This window comes from Serinus canaria, chromosome 4, assembly GCF_022539315.1.
Source record: "Serinus canaria isolate serCan28SL12 chromosome 4, serCan2020, whole genome shotgun sequence".
Lineage (NCBI taxonomy): Eukaryota > Metazoa > Chordata > Aves > Passeriformes > Fringillidae > Serinus > Serinus canaria.
Window position 1 is genome coordinate 35367958 of NC_066317.1, and position 20127 is coordinate 35388084.

Below are 20127 nucleotides of genomic sequence, written 5' to 3' on the forward strand. Positions count from 1 at the left end.
TTTAAATAGCAAAACTGTTCAAAGCAAAATCTTTGTTCCTGGCTTGTTCAAAGGGCATTCAGGGAAGACAAACAGTCCTTTGTCAATCATATAGCTGTAATTAGTAAATGAAGCTTAATCATATGGGCACTGTTATTTCCTGGGGTGTTTTCATTTGACCTTAAACCAAACAACATAACCAAAACAAAGAAATTATTACAAACATTGAATATAAACTATTTTGCATTAATTTTTACACTTCCCTTACTGCATTTCCATTTCTGCTACATAGGGATGTTATTATTCTATAGAAGAGTGATGTTAAGGGACGTGGTTGTGTTTCTTGTAAATCACAAGGTATTATTGCTATTGCAACCAATTACCAGTATGAGTTTCCTATAATGGTAAGTTAATGGATTAATAAATTTTTAATGCCAAGACAGAGTATTGTGACTGTCTTAATGGAAGTGGTAATACTTTAAAAACATTTGTATATGTACCAGAAGGTAAAAACATGCTCATAATTTCCGTAGGCATGAAAGGACTCAAACCTTATCAAAATGTGAGTATTGGAATGCCTGAGACTGTTTTTTTTAATACTGCCATGTTTTTTTAATGTGGTATAGCAGGATACTGATCAAGTTTATAAAAATACTGGAATTAACATATTTGTGTATTAAAATTTTTTTAGCCTTATTACTTTCATTAATAGTTTGTTGGAAAGGAAAGTTTCCTAAGCTCTGCAGGCACAGCTGGCCCTAGGCTGTAAGACAAGGAAGGCTGATAGATGTGCTTTAACTGCAGACAGATTTTATCTGTCTCATCTAATACTTATTAAGAAATCTAACCTTGGTTAAGTTGTATTATACAAACCTTCAATTGTATCAAGGACTGCTAAATAGTTGTTTTCTGCTTTTACTGGACTTACATCTCCACCTACTGGCTGATTCAACAAAGTCCCTTTAAAATACTGGTTTAAATGAAGTCGAAGTAGTGGTTTTGCTTCTAAAAGCTTTTCTTATTCATTTATAGACACATTTTTCAGGTGAGGTTTGTTCAAAGTTCCTTGGCCATCTATAATATATGAACAACATAATGAGGCCACTGATTTTAAACTCTTTGATCTATGTGCATTAGCTTCGTTCTTAATAATGAAAATATGACAGAATTTTTAAATCAGGAAAAAATATCTATCTATCTTCAGTGGGAATGCATGAGTACATCCAATAGCCAAGTACACAGTATACCTATACAAAGTTATTCCTGAATAACTCAATAAAGATTAATAGCATAAGAAGAGTTATAGCAGTAGAGAAGAAATTTTTAAAAAGAAAAACAGAAAAATGTGTTGTAGCAGAGCACTCAGATGACCCATCGGGTAATTGTCAGTGTTATTGCTGCATCCAGAAGGAAAAAAAAAAGGCAAAGAAAAAAAAATCCTAATGTCAGTTTAGAATTTTTTGGTCAAGGTGGACTGACAGTGAGAATTTCTTTCAGAACGGTGTCATCCATTGGTAGCAACAGAGGAAGAGAACAGCTATTTGTAGGAGCTGGTGATCATAGATAACAATGACACTCCACTGTGATAACAGCTGTGAAAAGGACAAATGCAATCCTGGATGCAAAACTTACTTTGCATGTAGCCTTTGGAAATATTACAAAATATTTCCAAGTGCCAGCTGACCCTACTCCTTTTCCTCACAAGTCAGGATATCTCCTTGCACCCTCAGGTGGGTTCTGTCTGTTCTTCTCTTGTCTTTGAGATGCTACAACTTCACCCCCATTTCCAGAGGGAGAAGGTGAGAACATTAAGCAAACACAAAATTGGAGCACAGGGTGTTCTTTCATACCTTAGTTTTCTCCAAAGAATTTGCTTTCTCATTCTTTATGATGGGGCATTCACCTGTGAAAGCTGATGTCATGTCCTGTCTACCACCACTTTAAAACCTTTCGACTGACATTTCTACTTAATTTCTGTTAAATTAGCAAGTTTGTGGCTTCAGAAAACTTCCTACTAAAAATGCATTGGTAAAATCTGAACTGTTGTGAGGAACCTTAAGTACACAATCTGCCTAGTGGTCATATAAAGAATAAATACAGTACAGTGCATGCTGAAAGTAGAGGTCTGCTGCTTGGGCTGAGTAATAGTAACTCACACACACCCCATTAATTTTATGGAGGTTAATTTAGCTCTAGATACCACATCAGGTGCATCTAGAAAAAAAGTCATATGAGCTACTTAGAAATAAATATATTTTTCTGCAGAAGTTTTTGTTAAGCAGTGCTAGAATTCTGATGCTAAATGATGTAGGTTTCTTTTCAATTTTTTTTTTCTCTGAGCAAGTATTTCTTCAAATACTTGCAAGAATAACTCAAAATAGGAGCATACCCTGAAAGTAAAAGTAGCTATTACCCAGCTGGAACAGAAATATCCCAAAAATGTGGAAGATAACTGAAAGAAAATTGAAAAGCACTTTGCTTTGTATCTGAAAACAATAGGCACCAGCAGAAACATTGAGACAATCTCTGTAGTTCTCAACATAGCTGATTTTTGAATGCTTTAATTTGACTAAAATGAAAGAATTAATTATGAAACTTAAATGAATGTGTGAGTTTCTGCATGTTTCTGCATGACATTCCAGATATAAGAAATAAAAAATACCCCAAAAAAAGGGGTAAAAGCAAAAAGGTGTGGAGTTCAACCCATAAAGCAGGAACACCAGCAGGACTAGAGGGCTTCCTGCAACTTGACAGCAGCAGAGATAATGCCTCAGTTCCCTGAAAATACTGGTCATTCTGGAAATTAATTGACCAAAGCATACCAAAGCAGTCAAGCTGTTAAAAAATATTTGATCTGTCAGATGATTCCTGGTCTGTTGCTAAAGAGAGCTCACATCCTGTTTCAGTCTTTACTTCCTTGGCCTTTTGCAGCCTCTTTTCATAAAAGACAAGCTCCATATTCCTCTGGTAGTTCTGGCTCAGCTCTACATTTGTTTTCACATCTCCATTTTGAAAAGTGCAGGCCAGATTTGTATGCATCATACTGCATGCAATCCTCAGCACCTGAGCTATATCTGCTGGAAAGATCTTTACTAATAGATCTTAAAGTTGTGTTTGACCTTTCCAGAGCTTATCTGTTTCTTGTTTCTTCCATCCCTGAGCAATCTGACCTTGTGTATCTCAGATACCTGGGGCAGCTATTCTTGCAAACACTCCATTGATCCAATTGTTGCTCTGACAAACTAAAGGGCTCAAGGTGTGTATGGAAGAGCAGCAAGATGAGATGTACTTGAGAGATTCCCTGAGAACTTTGATGTCACTTTTCCAATACTTGAATCCATTTTCATTCAATAAGCACTGTCCTTTTTTTTTTTTTAATTCCATTTCTAATGAAGCCTGAAATTAACATAGCTTTTTAGTTTCTTTTCTTATTTGCAACAACATCATTGATATTACTAGCATAACAAGCTATTGTAAAGCTAGAGGCAGAAGTCAACAGTATTTTGGATTCTGTATGTTGGGAAGAGGAATGTTTTGAGTTATTCAGTCTCTCCCAATATAACTAACACTTAACATCTCTACATTTAAGCTACAGTTTGTCTGGGGGAGAGGTAGTCCATGTGAATCTTAGTTAAAACCGATTTTGAACTTCTCGGTGTCATCACCTTACCTTAACAGAGATCCTCTTTTATTAAAGAGCTGATGTAAATGCACTATTTTTTGGAGGGGGGAATTTAATTCTTGTATTGTGATTTGCATGTGTAATAGTATGAAAAAAATTCTTGCATTTTAAGGGAAGAACTGTAGCAGTTGATAATTCTGCAATTTCTGAAACCCATAGATGAGCATATGCTGCTGGTGAGCAAGGCTTTAGTGAGCAGATTTAGCAAGGGATTCTTACAGGAATGACTAACATTTTGATATGCAAAATGCTCCTTGAAATTTATGGTGTCTTGTATATTTTCTGTTTCTGTAAATAAACTTGGTGCTAGCTGTAAGTCAGTGTCTGTTAATAATTGCATTGGACAATTCTGCCTTTCTGAGCCTTTTTGTGTCTCTCTGGGTTTTGTCCCTGTAAAAGTAATGTTAACACAGTACACATCCTTCCAGAGATATAACAGTAACGGGAAAAGTAAACTTAGGGGTCCATAATCTGTTTTTCAAAGTTAGGTAATTCAGTCTGAAGATTGCAGTGTTTTTGAGAGTCTCTTGTTGGGACACAGAAGATCTGTAGATGAGAACAATAGCTGGAGCAGTAGAGGCTTGTCACAGTGCCAGGGGCAGGGCTGGTCACTGAAATGCTGTCAGATTTGTTAGCTGAAACAGATCCTTGGGGATTTTCATGACAGCTTTCCTTTCTGCACATTGATATTCCTTATTTCTGAATTATTCAGCATTGCTGCTGCTTAGCCAGAGAGTGTCTCTGGAGCATAATTAACTAAGGAATGGGTAAAAACAGGAAAAAAGAAATGTCCCAATTATATAGTCATTGTTTTGTGAGCACTTGAATAGCAGTTTAAAATACCAGCTATAGTTCACAGGAACCTGCAAGCCAGGGCTGGAAACTCTGGAAAAGATACCCTGGCCTCAGTCAAATTAATACCAAAACTCCTTTGGTATGAAACAGGGCAAAAGTTAAACTTTTCAAGACATGTAAAAACAGGCAGACAGAAACTAATGCTGATATATGACCTATCCTACATCTACCTCATTTTTAAAAGAAACAGAAGGACAGTCCATTTCTCCATGTGTTGAATACTTTGGTTGTTCTTTTTCCATTCCTTACCTTTTTTAGAAATGGAAATTAATTTCATTTTTACCAATATAATAATGAGAATATTTGGCTAGTGTTTGATCTGCTACTCTTACTGTTGGAGCTGTGTTTTGCTAAGAAAGGAATGTTTCAGGATTGGGAGCTTGGTACATTTTTGATAAGTGTCTAGGTGCTTTAATGTTTTTCTCCTGGTCATTCAGAGTATTCCCATTTGGTTTCCCTTCAATAAAAGTAGGCTGCTTTAGTTTGAAGAGTGCTGTCTTTCTGGACAGTGATTGGGGCTCTCTAATCCATGGCAAAAGTTACTATGAGGTGTGCAGAATATGTAACCTCTGTCTTTGCCATGACTGAGGTACCTGGAAGAAAGAGGCATTCCTGCTGGTCCTTGGTCAGTGCCAAGTGACCCACTTTGGTTTTTCCTTTGGAACACAGATGTTTGTGTCAGGTGGCTGCTGGCTAAAATGAAGCCTTGAAAGTCTCTAAAAAAACAATGTACACACTTCTTAGGATTGAAACAAAATTTTAAGAAATGAAGTGAGAAAATTATTTTTTTTTAATTCCATGTGCAATTTATTAAATTACTTCTTGTTTCTTTGGCCTTTCTCGAGGAGCTTTTAAAGAGGGTCTTTCTTTAATGCTTTTATTTGCATCAAAAGTTTGAGTGTTATGAAAGCATCCTACTGAAGTAGAAAGATATTAATACTGAATTTTATAGATGAAGCACCCAACAAGTGATTTACCATAGAGCCTAAAAACCAGGAGTGTCCACAGAGGACGCTGTTGAGGCCAAATTTTGCTACCATATCTTAGGCCTTCTTCCCCCATTTTCTCCAGCTGTTAGCTTTCTTTATGACTTAATTTAAATTAACTAGTTAATTAGCTCTTTGGCAGAAATAATTTTCAAAAATCAAGCATTTCCTAAAATATGTTGGACATATAGTTGTCATGTGTATAAATTTAAGTGAATAACACAAAAATAAATTTCACCAATATTTAATGGCAACTAGAATCTCTTTCACTTGGTCTTCAGCTGATGGATACAGTTTTATTATCTTAAAAAGTGGTGGAAAATACATTTCAGCTTTCTGTTTGCAGGCCTTATAGGAAAGCAAATGGCCAACAGGATATTTATACTGAAGCAAGGAGAAAGAGCAGTATCATACCAGGTGACTTGCTTGACTGGTTACAACAAAAACAGTTCAAATATGGAACTTCTGATCCCTGAAGATAAATTTCAAACCATTATTAATGAAATAATTTTAAGTGGAAAAGATGCTCAGAGAAAAGTGCATGCAAATATTTTCTAAGCCTAAGAAATAAGCTGATTTTAACAAGAAAAGTGTTTTGAATTTGAGATTTCTGAATGTAAATGTCAGTGTTATTGCAAATAAATGAACAGAATCAGAAACGCTGGCATGAAGTCAAATGTTTTGTTAGAGTTCTTATGTTTTATCGTTGTCAGATGTAAGCCTGATGCCTGAGAAAAACATCCTGCAGGACAGATTTAAAGCCAAATTAGCCAGCCATCCATATTAGTTACCTGCAGGAGTGATGTCAGAGTTGGCTCCAGGCACACTCCAGCTGGTGCTCTCCAAATGAAATACTGAGTGTCATCACTCTGAGGGCACCTTGCAGACACACTTCCCTGCCCTGAAGGGAGGGTTACCACACTCTGATAGTGACCACCACAAGAAGAGGAGGTTTTTGGAGATGAAGGTTGTGTTCTCTGTGGCTTCCCCAGATTCTTCCAGAACTGGAGTGATTATGTGACTTGGATTTCAAGCAGCCAGAAACCTGCAGATCTGGGGCATCATTGCAGGTGCCAGTGATACTCCTGGGAAAAAGTGGGCATGTTCTTCTGGTCTCAGAAGCAACCTAAAATTTAGCATGCTCTCAGGAGCTCTCTGCCATGTACAGCAGATGGAGGGATCACCCCAGTGATTTGTAAATCTGACCTAGTGTGAGGAGGAGGAGGAGTTGTGTGGTGTGCAAGTTTACATATGCTTGCTAAGAAGTTTTGGGACAGGCAAGAGACAGGTTCATTGACTCACTCTGGATGAGGGAAGAAGGGAAAACAAAAGGATAATAGTAGATTCTATAGAATACTTAATCTGTGTTTAAACCACCTGATTCAGGAGTGGTTGTGGTGGCATTGGTTGATGGTTAGACTAGGTGATCATGAAGGGCTCTTCCAACCTTGATGATTCTGTGATTTTGTAATCATGAAGTACACAAGGCTTTCTTTGATCATTAATCAAAAATTTGTAAAAAAATACTAAACAATGTACTTTAAGTTATCTAAAATGTAATAAAAAGTATTAATACAGGCTTGTCAGGAAGTGACCCTGTCACAGAACTGTAATTTCCTTCTTTGATGGGGGATGTGGTGCCATGAAACACAGGGCTAAAATGAGCTCCCTGCCACCAGGTCTGAGAGAGGATACCCCTGCTGTGGGACAGTCTGTCACTTGGTGCTGCTGACAGTCTGGTGGCTTGGTGCTGCCTCCTGTGCTTTACCATACCCTCCTCCAGGAGCCATGTAAACTCAACAAAACCCACTGCACTTAGGAAAATTGTCTTGTTTTCTAGTGCTTGGGTGAATTCAGCAGTTTGAGGAAGATAAAGCTGTTGTTCTGTGGGGATAAGGCCACACACCTACAGGCTGTAGCAGGGAGGGTCAGAGGAGTGAGCAGTGAGTCCTCTCCCTTTGGGAACAGCAAGACATTGGATACCTTTAGCAGTATTAGGAACTTGGCTATTTAAAAGAATAGAGAGGCAGTCAATGTGACCTCCATTCCAAGGCTTTTCTTGTTGCCATGATTGCTTTCTCCTAAACTTGGTACAGTGTGGATACACCTTTGTGATCTTTATTTTTCATCAGATGACCACAACAGGCTGTGAAGTTGCTGTCAAAGAGTAGCTCTGAATGGTTTGATGTTAAACTGTGAGATTGTCTCAAGTATTGGTTCAGGTCCCTGAGGGGAATGGCTCTACAGAAGCACACATCCTAGTGTGGTTCTTCATTAATTATGTGAATTACAAATTCAGGGGCTTACAAACCTTTGAGAAGATAGTCAAATGCAGTGTTGTTTGGTCCTGGCAAATTGAAGAAATAATTAGAAGGAACTAAGGAGAAATTCAGCACTAAAAAGCAAAGAGTGCCACTGCTGAGGAGAAATTTAAATCATGAATGCAAATAGCTATTTAGTCAGAACTGTGACAGCAAAGGGTGAGGGTGTTATATTGGTAAATAAAGTTCCATTTTCATCGTGTGATGTGTTAACATCCATAGAAGTTGCAGGTAGAGATTCCAGTTTTAGCATATCTGTCATGGACACGTTGCCATGTCCAGATTTGCCCACCATATCTGGGAACCATGGAATAGTCATTTGGAGACTCCAGAGGAACTTCAGAACAGAGAGAACTGAGAGAGAGAGGACACTGTATCTTTCTGATGTGGCAAACAGTAATTAAAAAGGGGATAGTGTTGAGTTGTTCCAATGGAGACTAGGGCAGGTTTTTCACAGTTGTTACATTGTTCCCCCTTTGTTTATTTCCTGAAGTTTGCATCAGGCAAAGGCAGTCTGTGATGTGATCAAGGATAAAACTTTGGCCTAAAGTTTATCAGCCCTTAATATTTTACAGAGGAATGTGAAAACTTCAGTGGCAGTGGTGGTTTACTTGTGTACAGTTAATTTTTTTTGCTATGAAAATTGCATTTCCACAGACAAAAAAAAGTTCTTAGTGATTTGCTGAACTCTCCAGCTCAGTCAAGGGACTTAATTTAGGAACTGAGATGGAGGGAGGAGTATTTTTTAATTCACTGATGTATTTCATTTATGTATTTGTTTCCTAAGAGGGAAAAAATAATGAAATCTTTTGTGATAAAGTCAGTTTGCAAGCTTACAATAACAGAAAATGTTTAACTTGAAAAGGTTTTATTTTAAGATTTATAATACTGTAAAGCAATTCAAAGAAAAATGCAAACAATATATTGAAAGTTAACATTTGGGGCATGTGTGAAATAATTTTTCAAAAAAATTGTTTTCACTGTAGGCTCCTATATAATAGCACTAAAAATGTATCATAGGTCAGTATAAAGGCTCAGCTAGAGTGGTTTAGTGACTGGGGAAAGACCTTCTTATGTATCAGTTTGTAAACAAACATCTTTTTTGCCAGAATTTATATTTCAAAGGATTATTTACATCAGCAGACAAGACATCCACTTCCTGAAAATGGATTATTTCCGTGTTCTACTACTTACTGCAATAGATTGTATGCTGACTGCTTATTAGAAAATATATTTAAAAGATCTTACATTAGTCCCTACCTAGAGTACAAATTAGCTGTGCTTCTTCAGTAGAACTGTAGCTGGGAAACTGAACTCAAAATCTTTCATGCAAGGAAAAAAATGTTCTTGATTATATTCCTTTCTCTGAAAGAGGAACTTTTTATTACATACGTTATTTGTCAAGAATATGATACATATTTCTAGCTGCATACTTGGCTGTTGGCTTTTGTCTTGATAATGAAATACATACACACATGCTCTGAATGGATCATGACAGTGGAGTGAACTTCATTATTCCACAGAGTGGTGAAGGAATATTGGCTCGCTTGTGTGGTGTTCATCATGTGGACACCATTGCTCATGGCAACGGGATTTTGTGGAGAATGACATTATTCATTTGGAGTTTTGCCTGGCAGCCATCCCTATTGTTAGTGCAGAGCAAATAATGTGATGATCTTGAAGGACTACCAGGAATACATACATGGATCTTGTGCTCACATCTACTGTGAAATTCAGAGTTGTGCAATTTACTGAAAGAAAAATAGGAAGACTTTTTTCACTGTCTCCTAATTTTCTTCTTAGCCATCACTTCAGATGGCAGCTGTCTGTAATTAGAGTCTGTCCTACAGCAGACAGGGTGTGTCTTTGAAAACCCCAAACAGGTGGTGCATCTCTTGCATCCATTTCTCTCTGATTTATTAAATCCTACAGAAAGTGAAATTGTCTCAAGGTGAATCCCTCCCCTGTGATGGAGGAAGAGAAAGGTTACTTTGTTTGTTGCTTCTGCATGGGGATTTGGAGTATGTGGAGTTTTCTCCTTGGAAAACACAGGTGTATAAACCACTCCTAGATTAATGGCAAGGGATCTAAAGGGTATTGGTACAGACAGGGTGATGTATGGAGGAAGAAAACTGCTAATGCAGAGCATGCTGTGTCAGATTTGCTTGAAGCTGTTCTTCCTGCTCTGGAAAAAGAAGCAATGAAGACAAAATGCTGACCTCTGTGAAGCTCATTCTTCTTCTCAGAAAATGTACTTAGTCTTTCTTTCTTGCTATTATTCTTTGTCAAGAAATTGTACCTTCCAGGCAGAGCAGATTTCAGCCTCTAGGAATAGCTTCACCAGCAAATGATTGAAAGATATTGTCAGAAATCCACTTCACCTAAGCCCAAAACACTGTTTGGTTGTGACCATTTTACTTTTCTGCCTCTGTAGAGATTAAACCTCATCACTAATAAAAAAACTAAGTTATGAATGGAGTTCTTTTAGTAGTATTTGAAAGCAGATTTTTTCCCTTTGGCTTGTTTGCTTTCCCACCTGCTCCAAATATTATTTGTAATGGAATAATGTCCTGTGTAATTATGGTGGAAACATGGTTCTGATTTTAAATATAGTTATGAGGAGAAAATATTTGTAGAGTTCTGTTTCACTTTATCTTTGTTTATAAGAATAGCATCTTATGTATAGCCTCAGAATTAAAGCTTCAAATGCAACTCTGTCAATGCTAATGATTTCAGTCTTTGACCTGCAGTTCTGTGTTTCATAATGTACTTATTTGTGTTTTGCAATTTGTATTTTAATTGCCTGTCGAAGAAGGTTCATGCATAACATTCTTCCTTTAAATCTTTCATTAGGTTTTTTTTTCCTTGTCAGCAGAGCATGGCTGAATGTTACAGCAGCTGCTTTACAGCCATAACTCTCCAGTCTTACTGCTGGTAATGACAGCCAATGATTTACTGTGTGTATTAAGTTAAGTTCTGTGTTGTTATACAGCTGAAGTTTTTAGGAAAATATTTTCACAAATGTAGGACACCAAATGTCAGACTGACCTGATTGCTATTCTTCTCTACACTTGCTATGGGCTTTCTTCTCTTCTGCTAGCTGGAGATGAGTGGTTTGAAAGTGTTTTCCCTAGCAAAACATTCAGATATATTATCTTGGTCTTTATGGCATCATAGTTTTCCTTTCTGCTTAGCTGGTAGTGAGGGATTATTTTTGTTTGCAAAAGTGTCAGGAGTGAAACCTGCTGGTGAGATCCATGCTCCTCAGTTCACACCAGCTGCAGAGAAAAGCATCCCCTGAGAGTTTTTCAGGGAACCTGGCAAATAAAGTTTCCTATGCAGGGAGTTGGGGAACGAGCTATAGGACAGGATTGAAGCCAAGTATTCAGGAGAATCAGATCATATTGACAGTATAGATACTATAGATTTCTGTCCTTTGGAGCTGTACAGATTTTATTCAGTCAGCATTATCTGTGCTGACCCTGGCCACCAGATAACAGATGACAATCTCAAAGACTAAGGGTAGATTACTGCAGCATAAACGGAGGTGATGTAAGTATCTGTGGGGCTAAAGTCATGTCCCATGGTGAGAAGTTTTGGACAGATGGAGCAGTTTGTCTCCTTGGGGGAAATAGGTCTGGGGCCTGAAGCCCATCTGTGTGCTGGCAGCAAGTCAGGGTTGGCAGCAGCACCTGAGCCTGTCACAGATTTGATGCACGACCCCAGGGACAGCCTCCACCTTTGAGGCCAAGAAGCTGGGGAAGAGTGAGGACTCAAGGCCTTAAAGTGGACCCTGAGTCATCTTTGAATCTGCATTTGAATTATGTCTCAGAGGAGCTAAGAAACCCAATGAATGAGAAGCACTGAGCACTCTGTGTAGTCTGTAAAATGATAACAGTATTGCCAATTCTTCCTATGAATACCATCTATTTAATGAGACTGTCTGTCAGTAATGATCTAGATGGTACAGACCCCGTTTGTTTGAGGTGGTGAATGTGGCCAATGATGGAGATCAAGGGAAATGACAGTTCCAGTGGGATCAGTAGCTGCTATTTCTGACAAAGATGTTTTTGATTGTTTGTGATTAAGGATTTGCTTTTTCCATTGTGTTTTTTGGTTTGGTTTTTGATGGGTTTGCAGATGGTTCTTTTGTAACCTCTTAACAATAAAGCCTATCTAGGTTAGATTAGCTTGGTTGGTTGGAGCAGGTTGCTAATAATGCCAAGGTTGTGGGTTTGATCCCTCTACAGGCCATTTACCTGTGGATCCCTTTCAATCCAGAAGATTCTGTGGTCTTCTCAGCACTTAAAAGAGTTCTTATTACTGTTCAGCTTACCTTCCTGCCAGTTCAGGATTTGATACACCTTTTTTTGGGCTTTCTAATGCAATTTTGAAGTAATAGGATTGTCTCTAGCGCTTTTTTTTTTTAGTTATTTGGGCATTGATTGCCCAAATCAATTTCTCCAAATCTTGAGATGTTTCTTAAAACAACCATAACACTTTTTTTCCCCATATATTTTTAGTCTAGATAAATGCAAAAGAATATTTTTTTCTGGAAGCAAGTTTTCTGGAGCGGGAGTCTTGGGGTTTGAGTTAATGCAGTTACATTGCTTATATGTTATTTTCTTCAGTTCTCAGGTTTTTATTGCAGTATTTTCCTTATAGATATCTACAGGTTAGGGTGACCCTTCTTGATCCATGTGCTGTTACATGGCAGGCAGTGGGACAGTGCTGGCACAGGAGTATCTGGGCTGTGTGAGCATCTGGATCCAGGAGGGAAAAAGCTTGCAAGGCAGTTGCAGTCTCTGTTGGTGGGTCACCTAAAAGCCAGCAATGTACCCAGTCCAGGCTGAGGCCATACCATCTCCAGTTATCCTGCTTTTGAATTACTCCCAAAGGTGCTAGCTGTTCTTAGAGATGTATCCTATACAGCTAGAAGATGATTTCAGTGTGCAACCTCCTTGGGTGAAGGAGGTTGTTTGTCTCACTTGCACTTGCAGGGATTCTTGTTCCCAACTCTGAGATCAGTATGGTTTGCTCAGCAGTTTCCCCTATGGCCTGTGTAAATCAGCAGAGCTCCATGGCAAACTGATTAGCTGTATTTGCCTTCAAAGTCAGGTGCAGAGTTCACATACTTAGCTTGATTTCACTGCAATTGATAATAAACCAGGAAGGTTCATTTCTCTGGTTTTCCACAGCCTGTCCATCTTCACAACATCAAATTAAAAGTAGATCCTATCATGGGATAATCAAGTGCTCAACCTCATCAGTTTCCAGGTCCTTCATGCTCCATTGAGAAGTACTTTCCAGTGGTTTTTCTGTCAGTTCTATACTTGAAAAACTTCTTTCAGTGCTTCACAGTTTTTACAAGAAAATATTCTTGTGCCTCTGGTGCAGATTAGGAGAAATCTGATGCCTGGATCCCCATTACCCTTCATAACAGGGTAACACAGCAAATTATAGAGCTTTAATAAATGGCAGTGATGCATCTAAGAGAACATTTCCATAATCCCAGAATACCTTTGGCTGCATATTAGCCTCTTCAGGTATAATTTTTTTTTTACCTTTTTAAAACTTAACATTTATGAAATCTTTGACCACTGGCAAATGGATGAGCTGCTTTTTGTAGCAATGACACAGCTACAAAAGCTGTGCCAAGCTCCAGCCTCCCCCCCTCCAACCTCCCCCCTGTCAGCATAGAATTTTTTCAGGCTTCTGCATTAATCCCCAAAGACAGACATAAATGAAATATTAAAATTACCTTTTGTCCCCGCTTCTCTGCTTGTGTTTGAAGCAGTGTTTGTGCATGAGGGTGGAGTGGGGGCACTTGCTGACAGTACTGTGGAAGAACTGATCAAAGGAATAACATTCATCCACATCCTCAGCTCCATGGCAGATCACAGCCATATCATTAACTGTGTGTCTCATCTGGTTAGCCTAGTGTGAGAGCTCTGTCTGCTTGAGTCAGAGTCACCAGGGGCAGTCTGTGGGATCCTGAAGAAAAGCCAATTCCATCAGGATGCTAGGCAGCAGTAATTTTCAAGACTTTGCTAAAAAATCAGGAGAAGGTTATTGTAACTATACTTTCACTAATTCAAAATCTTTGCAACTCAGAAATGTTCTGGAGATGACCTTCACTAACTATTCAGTCTGATCTGGTGTGTGAACAATGGCAGGAAGAGAAAAGAAAAACCACTGAAACTCCAAGTGCTTTAATACTAACCCTTCTCATTTGCCCACCTGAATCAATTTCATGTTGCACAAACAAAGCCAGAGCCTGAAATACTGCAGGACATCCAGAACAAGCAAAAGCTTCTCTTTTGTGTGGAGGTTATGGTGGTGATTGCAATTCAGCTGCCTTGTTGGTCTTTTTTCCCAGTCCCCAACTGCTACAAATATGCACATGGGGCTATACAGTAGCATGTAGTGTATTTATCCGAAGGGCTTCTTCTCCTCACTGGTCATTCTTAAAACCACCCAAGCTAGGGGTGTACACCCTATGTACAAAGCTATTTTGGGTGGGCTGCCCTGTCTTTAAATCCACTTTAATCTGCAATAAGTGCATAATGTTTTAGAGTTCTGGAAAACATAGGGCTATAGTAATCCAAATACCTTCGTCAAAATCATCTGTAACTTAACAGCAGACTCCTAACTGATTGGATTTGTAATCTAGGAATCTGCCTTGGGAGGACAGAGTCTGAATTAAAGGATTATTCTGAAAATAAGAACCTATTTGCAGGCCAGTGGTGATGTTTCAAAAGGAATTATTTATTATCTTTAATGAAATTGAAAATTTCTCCTTGAGTTTAAACTTTGTTTATGATGCTATGCTGGGCTTAATTAAATCAATAAATCAAAAATAAGCCCTGAAAGATAATTTTCTGGTTTATATCTCTCTGTCTAAGGAGGAGAAGAAAACATTGTGTAGCAATTCTGTTCAGATACTGCCCCCATATGTTCTGAGAGAATTTCCTCGAAGATAGTGATGAACTGTTGTTATTCATAGAAACATAGAATCAAAGCTCAGCAAGAGCCAGGAAACCTGAAGTTCCTATTTTAGGGACAGTTGATACCATTTTACCTCCAATCTATCTTTATTTCTGCATTTAATTTTCAAAGATTATATTTTCAAGGGACAATTATGAGTGCAGATAATATCCATCAATATGAAAAGGTGCTAACCTGACAGAGTTGTTTCAAATTGTGTTTAGAGGTTGTTTTTGTTTTCTCATTCTGTTCTTACTTTGCACTAACAGATGGAAGGATTTTTTGCTGCTGTTGAACCCCACGTGTCCAGGATCATGGCATGAATGTGGCTCAGCTGAGGGGCTGCTCTCAGCTCTGCTTTCTTGCTTTTGCAGCACTCAGGCCTCAATCTTGTGAGACTGCTTGTGTATTAGATTTGTCTCTTTAGCATGACTTCCAGCTGTTCATTTGCTCCTCGGTTTTATCCTTCTGAGCGCCGTTGCCTGCAGGACATTTCCAGAAGCTTTCATTTACTTTTCCCTTCAGGATGCTCATTTGTGCTGACCCACCTGCTTTGTTTGAGTGCTGTAGATCTCCTCTAACAATAATTCAAGCAGATTTCTCTTGGATTATGAGAGGTAATTATGGGAGGGGGAAGCCTTTCCTTCAGAGCCTTCAATCTCTACCCAGCTCACCTCTTTGTCATTAATTTTCTAAATATGAGACAAAAGGCTAAAAGGGCCTCATCACCCACATAAGGAATCATTGTTTTATTACAATACAATTTTTAATGAAGTTTAGCAATGTGGTAAGAAAAACAAGAATGTGCGATGAAATTACAGTGGAAACTTCTATAAACTGGAAGTCAAGGACTTTTAGGGGTTTCTTTGTAGCTGAATCTTCACCGCTTTCTGGCTCACCATTTGAAGAATGGGGTTTTATCTTAATATTTTCCAAACAAAAGTGGGGTGTAAAAATTGAATGTGATTATAGAGAGACTTAGAAGTTGAGTTTAACACAACTTGGACACTGCCTGTTTCAGCACAATGATCATTTGACCTGGTAGTTTACATACATTAATCTAGGATAAAAGTAGTTCAGAAAAAGGGACACTTGAGTTAAAAGAGTGACGGCCGTAGGCTAATGTTACAGAGACAGATTTTACTTTCTGAATGTTGGTGATTTTATAAACATTGAAATGGGTCATGTTGTTAGAATGGATAAAAGATAAAACAATGCCTTACAGAAAAATGTAAAAGAGTTGGTGCATTTAAAAAATACATTTTAATTATATTTTCTTAGAGAATTAAGTACATAAAGTATTCCAGTTTTTTTTTTTTTTAACTTCTCAAGAAATTCACAAAGCCTTATCAATATTCTTTCAGCTACTTTGACATCTTTTACTATGGGCAGTATAGAAACTGTCTTTAGGTGGAGCAACCACTAAATTTTTATTTTTGTCATTTACTTTCTTAATCTACATCACATCCTTGCCATCTAATCGACTCCTCTTAATTTCAGTTTGGTTTACTTCTGCATTCACCTCCTTGTGTAGCCAAGACTGTCGCTAACAGTACACATACATAAATTTTAATTTTCAGGTTTTTTTCAAACTTTTGTTTAGGATTAGTGTCAGCTTCTGCTATTTGCTTTGAGAAGCTTTGATACAGTATCAGGACTCACTGCAGACTGAAGGTGGAGCAGCCACCAGTGAAACAAGGTAATGGAATTTATTCCCCATCCTGAGGTGACTTCATCAGTATCCCTAGGGTGAAGGGACGCTTCTTGCTTAACAAGACATTGAAATTAATTATTAAAAATGTAAAAGCCTGGCTCAAAGCTGCATTCAGTAGTCATTTCTGGCACTGCCACTGTGCCAGCAGCAACATGGCTCCTTTCCTCCTTTTCTATTACATCCCTGATGCCACAAGGTCAGTAGGACCTAGTCCTGATTTCTGTTGCGGGCTCTTCACCTTGGTTTTTTTGTAATGTGCCAGTGGGTTTGGCACTGAAGGTCAGTTTGTCTGATGTGTCCTGGACGAGATGGACTCCTCTCTCCAGCATTCATCCATCTCTGTTCAGTAGTTCAGCACAGAGCCTTCAATCAGTGTGGGTTATACAGAGGGGTGCAGAGGGCAATATGTGCCATTCCTTGGATAATGGCCAAGTTTCAGCTGTTTCAGGCAGGTTGTTCCTATCAGTGTACCTACTGTGCACGTCATCCAGCACAAGTGCTTTCCCATTTCCATTTCCCTCATTTTCGTTCTGCAGGCTGTCAGAGCTTCCCTTCCCTTCTCACAAATCCTTTAGTTCCACTCTGTGTATCACTTTTGCAGTGTAATGGTTCTGAGCCCTGCTATGCAATTCGCTTCTTTGTAACACGCCACATTTGTTTCTATTACAAGTAGCTTCACACTCCTTTGAAGTTCATGTCATTTTTCTCTTACCTTGAAAATTCATTGGTGAAATTATCTCCTGCCTTCCTCTGCCTGTTAATTGCAAACAGTTATAAAAATCTTTGCTGGCTACTGTTTGAGCTACTGCTGCACTTCTTTTAGCGCAGTTTTTTGTTTGTAGGGTATCTTTTCTCATTAAGCATTTGCTTGCCTTTTTCTCAGTCTATATTTTTTTTTGTTTGTAGGGTATCTTTTCTCATTAAGCATTTGCTTGCCTTTTTCTCAGTCTATATTTTTTTTTGCAAAGCAAGTTTTGTGGGGTTTTATACTCTAACTGAATCAAATTCTTTTTCTATCTCAGCAGAGCTATCTTTGACCAGTTGGTCCATTTTTCAGTCAGCTAGCTTTTACTTCCAATATTGTTCTTTCATGTATGTTCAGTGAGTGTGTGCAGTAGTTCTCAGGTGGAAGGATTTTTACAAATATTTTTTAAGTTTAGCAACCCAGCTTTTTTTTACCCTTCCAGCTTTTCTGATGTTTTAGGAGCCTTTGTCCTTTTAATGTTTGGACCATAAACACTTTACAGCTTTCCAGTGTAATTGCTCACATAATATTGTGCTATAATAGCTCAAGTCTGATTGTTTAAGCATCTGAGTAGGACATTTCATGAAAAAATTACTCCTACAAACATAGCTTTGTACTTGACATTTCTGTACAGAAGCCACTAAACAAGAGATTCATTCTTCTCCTTTGGGCTCAGTGTAGTTCTTTTATCTGTGTAAGTGATTCTATTGATACATAAGGACTTTTCATATCGGCCATGATTGCAAGACTGGATTCTTCCCTTCATATTTTGGAGACAATTTAGGCCTGTTCAGCAGTAGCTGTTTGTGGCATGGAGTGGAATTCATGCTGTGCCAAGCACTCCATTTCACACGGCTTATTACTAATTCCACTCTAATGAAAACCAAAAGGCCATCCTGCTTTTCCTCCTCATTGCTCTTCCTACAAAATAACAAATGTCAGAACATCTTGTGGAACAGGAATTAATGGGGTAACATTACATTCAATTTCTTCACTTTTGTTTTTAAGGAAATGCAAAAATTATGGGTTTGCTATGGTTCCAGTCATTAGGTAGTTTTGTTAATTGCAATAAATGTTCTGAACTTTCATGTCTAAAGAACAAGGGGTTTTGTTACTCAGGATTTATCACTGGAAAAATCTATCTATTCAAATACAATTTGTAAGTACTTGCCAATTATTTTGGAATTTTAAGTCTCTGATTTTTTTATCTTCCATCTGATTTACCTGCAGCAATTGCCTTTTTCATAGGCCATTCACTGTACTGAGAGAAATGCTTAGGAAAGATATTGTATCTATGAGAACTAGAGAAATCCTGCATTTTCCCAACGATTTCTGGGACTACATTTCTTCTGTCAGTAGCAATTTAGTTATAAGCATTCTCATTGTAAGTCCTTCTTTATAAAAGGACATTATGTTTTGATCATTTAAAACCTGAAGTCAAAAAGGACATGTTGTAATTAGATTTACTTTAGTAGGAATTGAAAATGTATTGTAGTAGTCAGAATCCTTAGGGGAAGGTTTCTAAAAAAATCTCTGTTTAATTTATTCATATGTGGAAATACAGTCAATATTGAAACATGAAATGTCAATAAAAGTAAAAAAGTATTAGCATTCAGTGTATGTTACACTGCACAGCCTTGCCAGTTTGGATTTTTTTTGCAAAGCTTTGTTTCTCAAAGATTTTACGTGCTTTTAAAAAAGTAATCTCTAAAGGAAAATGAAATTAGTCTTTAAAAGTCATGAAAATGGGTAGTTTATTTTTTTTTAAGTTACCATATAGAAGTGAAAAGAAAATTATCCATAATGTTTCTCATTACCATGAATGTAAATGAGGGGATAATTTTCTAACATTCATGTGTGGGATTCACTGTCTGCCTGATGGTGGCAGAGACCACTCAGCTGTTTGCTTGCTTTTTTATCGTCTCTACTGCCTTGGATAAAATACAAATCTAAAATACAGCAATCCAAAAAGTGTTAAGGCAGAGAAAATATGGCAGAGTATTCTATTAACATGATGTCCTCTTCAATAAACTTCTAACTTATGCATGGATTCCTGAAATATTTACCAGTCCCAAGTTCACTGCCAAATCCTAAACCAGTGGCAAAGGGGGAAGTTCTTATTTTCCAGTCAGGGTTTCCAGGATGATGCCATCTGCTCCCATAGCTCCAAACAAACCACCAGCAGTAATTCAAAGCAAAATGCCCCAGGATGGAATAATTTTCCCTTGGAGCTTTAGTGCTACAAGACACAGGGCACAGGACCCAGTTTGATGTCAGCTCTCTGCTAAGGAAACATTGCCTGAAAGCTATCCAGGTCTCCCATGGCTTTGTCTTTTTTTCTCTTTCTGACCAGCCATCAGCATGAATGTGTTCCTTCTGGCCTCTTGCTGTAAAACTCATAAGCCTGGTGTTGATCTGCGTTGATGGAATTGCATAGTGGCGTTGGACTTTCTTAAGCGTGTGGTTTCCCTCCTGTTCAGCACAGATGCCTTTGTATTCCCTTTCCACCACAACTTCAAGGAAGAAGTTGAAGAGAAACATTTGAATTCTGAAAGCTGACAATGTATTTACTGCATTAGAAATATGGTCTTCTTGATACTGAAAGAAAATGAAAAGAGAAAATGCTTGTTTTTCAGTACAAAACTCCTGCTTATAAATTTACAAAATGTTTTTGTCATTATTCTCTAACAATAGCTTTAAATATCTCATTTCTTTTTTATATTGTCTGTGAAAAAGACTGAGTTAATTTAAGAAAATGACACATATTTATTAATGGAATGAACGGAAACACGGGAAGCATAGCAAATTATTTGCCTATAAGTCACATTACCACTGTGAGACACACTTGAGGAATTCTA

General features: G+C 37.9%; 1 protein-coding gene across 1 annotated transcript in view; it reads left to right on the forward strand.

The window, feature by feature from the left end:
* The window catches only part of GALNTL6 (polypeptide N-acetylgalactosaminyltransferase like 6), a 427616-nt gene that overhangs the window by 364621 nt on the left and 42868 nt on the right, over positions 1 to 20127 (forward strand). The window lies entirely within an intron of this gene.